This window comes from Phoxinus phoxinus, assembly GCF_949152265.1.
Source record: "Phoxinus phoxinus genome assembly, chromosome: 3".
In the NCBI taxonomy this organism is placed as follows: Eukaryota; Metazoa; Chordata; class Actinopteri; order Cypriniformes; family Leuciscidae; genus Phoxinus; species Phoxinus phoxinus.
The window spans coordinates 39,581,037-39,591,636 of NC_136878.1; the positions used below are offsets into that span (position 1 = coordinate 39,581,037).

Below are 10,600 nucleotides of genomic sequence, written 5' to 3' on the forward strand. Positions count from 1 at the left end.
CTGCATCGTCATAACAATACTGTCAATAATGGCGGCGAGGAATGTCTCCACGGAAACGGAGATCACCACTCCTGACAATTTGAGAAGCGATGTGTGGAAGGTGTTTGGATTTCAAATCATAAATGGGAAAATCACAAATAAAGAAGTGGCAATTTGCAGAATATGCTAAATCTGAATGAAATATCACTCCTCAACTTGCAACCTTACTGTGCGTTCACACCGGACGCGAATAGCGCGTCAAATTCTAGCCTGCCGCGTCTAGTTATACGCTTGACCAATGTCCATTCGCGCGTCAAGAGCGCAACGCTTCTTTGCATTGACTTAACATTGAAATCACTCGCGCCTGACGCGCTATTCGCGTCCGGTGTGAACGCACCATTAGGGCACATCTGACAGCGCTACACCCTGACAAGCTAGGCGATCTGTCCAAGGAACCACTGCTAAAACAGGCAAGAATGACTTCTTTTCTGCCTCTCTCTTCATCACGGGGCTTACCAGCTGTCTGCCAAAAGGCGATTACAGACAAACTGACACGGTTTATCTGTAAAGATATGAGACCAATCAACATCACGCAGGGGTCTGGATTTAAAGAATTATTCACGAGCTTGAGCCAATAGTACACGGTTCCTAGCCGCGCAACAATCACTGACAGAGTTGTGAAACTCTGACACAACAGCAGACAACTGATCAGTGGAAAAATGTCCATTAAAGTTGCCAAATTAAAGTCATTCATTTTTTTTCCGCTGTTTTATTGTTAATAAAAAAAACGCGATCACCCGTTTCTAAATGTTTATTGTAATGTTAGCTGTCCCTCTAGTGGACAGAACGTGTAACAACAACCAAATGCTATAGTGGCATTGACGATTCATAAGCCTGTGTAATGTCGCAAATATTAATAATAGGATGAATTTGAGCATTTAATATTCGAATATTATTCGAATATTAAATAAAATAAGGAATGAAATTCGAATAGTATTATAGAGGAAGATTGACAGCCCTAATGTTAAAATTGACCGGAGTTCTCCTTTAATCTTTGAGTGTAAAAACACCATTATAAATGCTCTAAGGTAAGCAAAGTGTTTCTGAAAACCAACTAACAGCACCATTTTCCCCTGTATGTCCTAGGTGGATTAAGTTACCAGTGCATTCAATATTTAAGGCTCTTAACAGGCAGTCTCACCCAATTTAAATGACAAGGCAAAATTCACCGTATCGAGATACACAGAAAGGATAATTCTGCAGGTGCTAAACCTTGATGAAGAATAGGGAGTGATGGTTTTTCCAGCGTTTTGCTGATACACTTTGTACTTCAAACACACAAACACAGAGATGTATAAAAAGGTCTGTGCACAAAAATATGAATTCGATCTAAATCTCCACATACAAAAAATCAACACATATGGATGCAGTACAGCTCAAAAAAAGCAAAAGACTTCAAAAGCAACCTAGAAAAAGTGGGAGGTCTTGCATATTGAGAGAAAGATACAATATAATGCACCCATACCACTAGTAATATATGATGAGAAACTAAGGAAATGAATATTGAAAATGGGTCTTTTTAATCAATTGATATTGAAATTAAATTTGAAAAATCACCTGCTCGTCCATCAAATGAAATCTTACCTATGGCCATTTCTACAATACATGGAAGTACGGCTGCATTCATACGGCTGGATAGTTAATTATATAATTCATCCTATAGACATATTCTGGATGTCTCCTTTCGCTGCTACAGTTGAACATGGAGCTGTAGCTAAACATAAAATGAAGCAAAGTGACCTGTGTGAAAAGGTGGAAATCCTAACATTTAAACACAAACAGTCAGTTTGATTCAATATAAGAGACGTCACCCTTGCTGACCCTGCACGTTGCACAGACATAATGACTCTCCAGTTCTCTGCTTTCATGTGATCTTGAAGTGAATTGTTTTCCAAAATGGTTGAGAAATTGCCGGATGCACCCCAGCAACCTCGACACAGAAGGTTAATGTAAATGGCTTTTTATTGAACAAGCTGTTGGAAGTATGAGATTATAATTATGGTAGTTGTGCCATGATATTTACATGCAAAAAAAATAATAATAATAAAGCATATATTTTGTCAAACCTAATGGACCTGTCATAGGCCAGAAAGAGCTGTGCGTGTAAACCTCTCTCCCCTGATCTCAAGAGGCGCTCTAGCGACTGACTCTAGAGGCTGCGATCTTTAGCCTCCTTGTTAGAACACTTGTCTCCCATGCCATGACCACGGTTCGAATCCCGCTCAGAGCGGGTCGAGTAAGATGGGTTTTATTTGGTGCCGTGACCCGGATGGAAGTGAAGTTTAGGAGAGTGAGTGTAACTGTCGTAGGCCAGTAAGAACTGTGCGTGTAAACCTCACTCCCCTGATCTCAAGTGGCGCTCTAGCAACTGACGCTAGAGGCTGTGGTCTTTAGAGTGCCCGCCTCCCACACCGAAGACCACAGTTCAAAGTCCTGCTCGGGGCAGATCGAGTAGGACCAGTTACATAAACTAAAGAATAATCAATCAGCCCTAAGTCATATACCAAACTATATTTATATAACTGTACAATTAACCTTCTAAACTTTAGATTGTAAATGTAATCTAAAAAATCCTGTCAGCTAAATAAACGGGGACTATCAGTAGCCTACTAAAAAGTCCAAATCAATAAGCAATTTACTTAATCTCTAAGTTTAAAAACTTACATTTAATGCTGTATGGGGAGCAGTGTTTCTGAAAAAAAAAAAAAAAAAAAAAAAACGTGACCACACCATTTCCCCTGAATGTCCTAGCTGCACAATTGTGGGTCATATATGGACAAACCCAGCCGTTGGGTTAAATTTTTAAATTACATTTTTAACCCAACGTTTGGGTTTGTCCATATTTGACCCAAAATTGGGTTGGAACAACCCAGCATTTTTTAGAGTGTGTATTAAGTTACAAGGAAATAAAAGACAGTGCTTTACTGGAGTCACTCCAGCAGCCTTGATATATAGAGGTTAATATAATCTCAAATTGACCTTGACGTAATTGAGTGTCAAGAGATTTGACAAACGTGGAAAAATCTAAGAGCAGATTTCCACAGAATTTTTTTTTTTTTTTCAGGACTCAATTTTAAAGAAATGTTTGAGGTTTGATGCAAGAACTCATCAATAATAATGTTCTGAGCTTTTACAATAATCAAACAAACAAAAATCCAATAAAAAGTAATTTTCTTTTAACATAATTGAAAACTCACTTTCAAGGATTTGTGATTTAATTTTTATGCTTTAGTCTAAAATTACTACTCTGGCATTTCATGATGAAAAATAAAAAAATTATTAATTCCAAAGGCCACAGTCTGGAGTGTCTGCTCCACCCTCAGGTAATCAAAGGTTTACTAGAACAAAGGCACTTCTCCACATAGTCTGAATTAAATAAACACACAGAGCACCGTTTGTTAGATAACATCGACAAAACTATCGCCGTGTGTCAAACCCACATTATTCCAGTGTTCCAGTTCTGTCTGTTCCAGCACTCACTCATTCTGAAGCAACCATTAGGGAAACAGTGGAAACGTCTGCTTCTTGGAGAGCAGCAGCGGAGAAGCACCATAACAAGCCTCGGATGAGCTCATTAGGACTGTAAGCCTATGCTGTATCCTAACAACCATGTCTTGAGCAGCCTGTGCCTGTTTCCAATATAGGAGGGTGTCTCCAAGCCTCAAGGGTCAAGCAAGAGCTCTCCCGCCATGGCAGTATGGGAAGCATGAAATGGCATGAAACAGATGATGATGATGATGATGATGTGGGGCTGGAACACCCCTGATGGCTTCCTGGCCAGTGTTTTAGGGAGATTTTAATATAACAGTTGGCTGACACTAGAGGAACCTGATATATTGAATACCGTTTTAGACAATTTTGTACAGCATGTTAAATCATCATTTATTTATTCAGGGCAGGCAGTGTGTAAAGTTCATCCATATTAAAAGCATGAGGACATGATGATGAATGCGACCTGAGGTAATTAGCTACATGCCATTAACATGTAACAGATGTGAGCCATTGATCAAGTCTTTTGTGGACACATATATATGAAGCATTTGTCTTTTGTTTGTCAAGTTTGTTAGATAAAGGTCATAGCTAAATGTGATCAGTGCTTTCCCTAACAACTTACCAGAAGATCAAACAACTTGTGTTAACCTACATTTGTTACTTTAAAGAGCTATATCTAGCTGATTTTGAATAATATTTTCTACCTGACTTGAATAAAATTAGTTAATTTAGAGGTTACCATTTTTTTAAGTGTGGCTAAATCCCAATGACACAATACAAAGTGAAAAAAATATTATTTTTTTTACTCAACATGAGGGTGAGTAAATGATGACAGAATTTGTTGACCCTTAGAGACATACAGTAGTTTACCCAAAAATGTAAATGAATTTACTTAATTATTAATTAATTAATTAATTAATTATGTCAAGCATGTTTAAGCTTCTGTATAACATATTTGTGCCCGGTTTCACAGACAATGCTTAAATCTAGTCCCAGAATAAAATGCATGTTTGATCTGTCTTAACTGAAAGCACTGACATATCTTAAAATATTGTTTTGTCACAAGGCACAAGTATAAAATCTACTTAAATGTCTTAATTTAACTAAGGCCAACTCCTGGCTTAATCTCCGTCTGTCTGTGAAGCCAGACCTTGATGGTTAAATCATATAAAGTAATCATGTTTCTTCAGAACACTTAAATTAAAATGTTCCTTTTGGATTAATTCATTAAAGACTGTGTTTGTATTTCTGAAGATACTACGAAGTGTTCCTTTTTGATTTATTCATTAAAAACTTTGTTTGTTAAATTATCTGATCATTGTGTGCTCATTACAGACACACGTTACAGAACACAGAGCCTACAAATTTCTGCCGCGTTTTTTCTTTAAAATAACAATGGATTCCTCAACTTTCCAGTTGCTCAGTTTGGAGCAAGTATAGCACTCACTTGAGGACCACACAAGAAACTTTTTAGATCTGGCATGCCTTACCCACTATCAGGACCACTTGCTTTGCATATTTTTCCACACCAGCCTAAGTGATCTGTCCAAGTCATGCTCGTGAATGGTCCTTGTGGGATTTTGCCGCGTATGTGGAGTGGGTGCTGGTGAAAAACGGGTCCCCGTTCATCTGCCCCACTGAGGAGGACAGCATCTGCCCCAGTCCGGACCCAGAGCCCAGCAAGCTGCCACCCTCCTTTCGTTCTAACAGTCGAAACACCTGAGCCCACCGCAGATGCGGAGCATGAGACTGCCGCAATGCCAGCGCTAGAAACAAAGACTTAGATGATCATCGCCCTGGAGCCAGAGCACAAACAAGAGTCTCTGACCAGGTGTGAGAGCCGGAATCATCGTCAGTACCAGTGGGTGTGCTAGTGGAAGCCCCGCCCACACTCCCGCCGCTGAGGGTGAGCTGAAGCTGGCCTTTGTCATATTTGATAAGGGTTTGGAAGACGATTATCCCTGTAGTCTCCTGGTTTCTGCTGGTTCCACCCAGTTCAGAGTCAAGTGTCTATCCGCTGGTCCTGCCCAGCTCCAAGTCTTCTGTGTCTCCATTGGTTCTGCCCAGCTCCAAGTCTCCTGCGTCTCCAATGATCCGGCCCAGCCTCCCTCTTCCACCTCCTCTACCAATGACAGCCAGTCATTTGGCTCCTCCTCTAACTTCTCTTTGCTGCGTGGATCTGCCTAGGGCCTCTCAGTCTCCAGCTCCACCTCAGCTCCACATCGTCGACCAGTCGGCATGACCTTGGCTTCTGCCTCCCTCGGCTTAACCTGGGACCATCGTCCTTACGGCTCCACCAGGCTCCCTCGTCCCTCCAGCTTCTCCTTGATCAGTCGTCGCTCGGCCTGTGCCATGGACTTGTGAAATGTCACTGATGTAAAATCTGCATTGACGTGTTTAAAAGCGTTATATTTGATTTCAGTGAATAATTACACATTTATTATTAATGAGCAATTCAATTATCATAACAATTACGTTTTGATTAAAATAATAATTAAGATTTATACTTTATTCTGTATTCAAAATTTCTTCCAATGTAACTTTAGAGCTGTACATCCTAGACATGAACTTTGGAGAAGTTTCTTCCATAATTGTGCATCATAGCTTTGGAAAATCCAGCTGGAAAGTCGTTCAGACATTTTTACAACCATTTTAAACTAGTTGTAAAAATGTCTGAACGACTTTCCAGCTGGGCCTGCACTTGCTGAAGCATGCACATTTTAGAGACAGTATTTATTTAAGTTTGCCTATGGTTATGATCCATAACATTAGTCATGGTCTAAAGCCCCTTATGTCTCTGCCCTGTCTTCTAAATTAAGCAGAATCACATAGTGGGCAGCAAGGTAAACAAAGCTAGAAATGTCATGAAAGATTTTGTCTGAGTCAAAAAAGGAACACATTAAATTTGGTCTTCCTACGAGTTAGATGTCATGTCCTGGATTACATAGAGGTATAAGGGCATAGTCTTGCCCACTGTGACATTTGTTACACTTTCATTATAGTGCTTAAATAGCAACCTATTGTGAGTTGTACTGTTGTAACCATTAAACGCATTAAATGCCACAGTGGTGACATTTCCGAGACACCAATTTCAGGGATGCCTTGTGTTCAGCATTAATAATGTCTATCCCACCATCTGCTAACAAATATATTTAGACCATAATGTGCTGCACTTCCAAAGAAAGATCATAAAATCAGAGACTTTTATTTGCTTGCCTCTCCATGGGTGTATTTTCAGTCTGTGCACAAAAAGCTAATACTAAATGTTGCCATCAGAGCCCAGCATCTGGAATGGAGATATACAGAATGGTCAACCGCCTCTGGTATTTGTTGCTATATCTATATAATATTAATATATATATATATATATATATATATATATATATATATATATATATATATATATATATATATATACTGTATCCATTGCTATATATGATTTTTTAGCAATTTAACTAACTATCATGGATTACCGGTAATAAGGTTCATTACCTCGTTTTCTTGTTCTCAACGGTTTAACATGTTCTTGTTGAAAGTTCTTGTGAAACACTGCCCCCTGTTCTACAAGCTCCTAAAAACAGGCTCTGTTAAATAACAAAAGGGCACTGTGTGGCGTCTGCCTCTTCCTCCATGGAAATGTCAAGAAAATGCTCTCAGGGCCACGCCTCTTCACGCAAGAAGCCCCAAGGGAAGAAAGTCTTCCACAGAAATTTTCAGTCACTTTCATTTCTCCTTATAAAAGTATTTCTCATGTGCTTTATGCTTAATGGCATTCTTTGAATTCTTCAATAGGCTACATGGTCATTCTAACCGAGAGATCAATTTTGTAGTGCAGACAGACCATTCCATTCATCATATTTTCTACCCTTATGTCAAACTAAGTCAATTTCACACATTCCACACTTGCAGAGATGAATATTAAAACCTGTACTACAGGATACTACTATGATCTGTACACAGACCAGCACTCCGTGAACATATGAACACCACCATATTGACTCAATGTAAGTGATTTAGCACAGATTATTCTTGGCAGCCAACAGGCTCACTTTGCCAACTGTCTAAGGTTAGGCAGCTCGGTAGATCTCGGAATATGTTTGTGGGTAATCTATAGCGATAATTAACAAGAATTGATTATGTAATTGTAAATCAATAAACAGCAGACTTCCGAATGTGTCTTTTTCCTTCTGGAAAATGTCCTAAACAATGTTTAATCTGTGTTCTACTCACACATCTATTTACTCAATACCATGTGCACCATAAGAATGTTCATAATTGTAATAGAAAAACTAGGCTATAAAAAAATGCTCAAATTATAACCTGTTAATAAGTTACTTATTATACAGAATTGTTGATTTAACAGACAATAAATGGAATTGTACTGTAAAATACAGTAAAGTATTGTGGTTTTGGAAGTAAAAAGTATAAATTGGAAACTCTATAGGCTACTACAAAAAGGCAATACATTTAGCCTAGTTTTAAAGCATTGTTAAAATAGTTTTTTAAGTGAAAAAGCAAAATCATTTTAACAATTTTAATAATATTAATACCATTTATATTTAAATATTATTCTTGTTGTTTTATGTTCATTTGGTTGTTTAAGTTACATTTTCTGTATTTCTTATGGCATAATAGTATAGCGGTAGGCTATATTTAAAGACACCGTTCGAGCAGGTTGGTATATTACTATTTCAATAAACGTTATGGTTATGAACTGTTAAATATACAGGCACCAAATACCATCCAATAATACCTGAATTTCTGGCAACCACAGCTGTTTTATTCCCCGTAAATGTGACATTGGTGCACTCGCGCGTTACTTCAATTGCTGATGATTTATATATTTGCTGATGATATATATATATATATATATATATATATATATATATATATATATATATATATATATATATATGCAATAAACATTTTTAAGTAGCCTATTACAGCCAAACGCTAGTCAATACCAACTAATGTTTGTACAAACTGAGAAGCAGTGACAAACACTTTCCTAAAAAGGTAATTAATATCACTTATCATTTCAATCAAAGAGTAAATAAATCCAATAGTTTTGTGTAAAACATGCACCTCACCTTCAAGCCATAGGATATTAGGAATGAGCTCTGTTCTTCTGTGCGTTTATATCCACAACTTCTTGATATTTTGCATCTTTTCCCCACTCAGTGTGAAACTGTCCATACTCGTTTATGTCAGTTCAGTGTTCCCTCTATTGACGATGCTAAATAATTGTACTTGACTAAATAAAACGTGATGGTCTCTCTAGTACTGGCCAAAATGTATTAGATCTAATCTTATATCTCACTTAAATTGGCAGTTTTAAATAGTTACAATAAGTACGTGTTGTCAGCAGAAGAGCGCGAATGCCGGGTGCAGCGCGCTCAGATCCAGCAGCAGTAACTGAGAGCGCGTGGCAGGAGGCGGAGTTAACTGATCTCAACACAAGCGCGTGTTGAAATGCCCAGAGGATCCAATGAATGAACACTAAGTAGCCTACGATACAAACCCAGTTCCAGAACAAAATACTGTCTAAACAAAGTACAGTGACCCCTCAACATTTTTTTGACACCTAAAATACACTGAAAAATAAGGAAAAACGCCACTGCATTAGGCAAATATTAAACCATGTGACACTTATTATTATACCACAAGCACACTTTTCTAATAAAGAACTTTAGAACACATATTGTTTTAAATGAAGGTAAAATGTATTTGTGACTCTTTCTGGTGGACAAACAGTTTGGTTAGTGAATCATGTTCATAGTTGAGTTAATGTGTTGAACTTCTCTACTCTGGTGGTACAATGCTTCATACATCCACTAAAAATCACCCGGACACTTTTGGTTAAAGTCACTGCAAAAAAGATAACTAGGCCAATGCTTAATTTGTCACTCCCCATTTAAGTTTAAACATGCGTCATGTGGTAACTTCTACTATAAATAAAATGAATAATGTTAAAAACTATTATTATTATTATTATTAAAGATGACTGAATAAACCTGACTAAATTAGAACACACTAATGAAACATATTTTTTTAAGTGTTAGATCAAGTAGGCCTACAAAGGAATACTAGAACCAACAGCATGTTAGCATTATACAGTCTATATGTATTTTTTTTTTCTCTCGTTCAAATGAATGAAGCAGTGAAGCTTCACTATGGGTATCTTGGCAGATTATTGCTGTATTATTGCCATCATCTGTCTTTTTGCAAAACCGCCTATACCTTTAGAACAATTTCCTCCCTTTGACACACATAATTGCTTTGCTTTAAGGGACTGTGAATCAGTTCTCACAGTCAGCGGTACACCCCCATGTGATGTGTCAATATCTTCCATACCCTGCACACACACACACACACACACACACACACACACACACACACACACACACACACACACACACACACACACACACACACACACACACACACACACACACACACACACACACAGTGAAGCATCATGCTGTGGTGTAGCTATCAATGAACACGGGCGGTTACCTTGAGGGGGTGCTGGAAGTGATACTGTAAACACAGCCCTGTATCTCCTGTCACAAATATGCACCGGTGTTTATATTACATCTAGAAAGCACACTTTGCATTCATGGATTGTGTTTTTGTGTAGGATGATTGCTGATTACATTTTTATTTGTATTCATCCACAGCATGCCCGGAATATAATCAGGGCCCATGCAGTGTTCCCATTCCATCATGCAAAATTCATACTATGTGGGCATTGTGTATCCAAGTCATGTAGTTTCCTCTGGCACACTATGAATCACTGAAATTGATATTTTGTGTTCTTAATATATTCTTGCTAAATCTTATAACCTTTAATAAGAGAAGTAATTGTAAAGCACTGTTCCTGTACTACATGTATTGTAACATGCAATGTCCAAATATTGGATTGAGTTGAATTAATTATACAATTTGTAAAGAGTAAGGCGCTAAGTCACTACTTACATTTTCACCAGGCTACTTCATTTTGCAGAAGATTATAATGAGACTCCACACTATACCAAAAGTACAAAGATTCATTAATAAGCCTGCTGGG

The 10,600-nt window shown here is 37.9% G+C and overlaps 1 protein-coding gene across 1 annotated transcript in view; it reads right to left on the reverse strand.

Moving 5' to 3' along the window:
- drd2b (dopamine receptor D2b) overlaps window positions 1–8,944 on the reverse strand; it is an 85,678-nt gene extending 76,734 nt beyond the window's left edge. The window contains exon 1 of the mRNA XM_079606018.1: window positions 8,622–8,944. The gene's annotated coding sequence lies outside the window, so the exon portion shown is untranslated. The remainder of the gene's footprint in view (window positions 1–8,621) is intronic.
- Window positions 8,945–10,600: the final 1,656 nt, after the last annotated feature.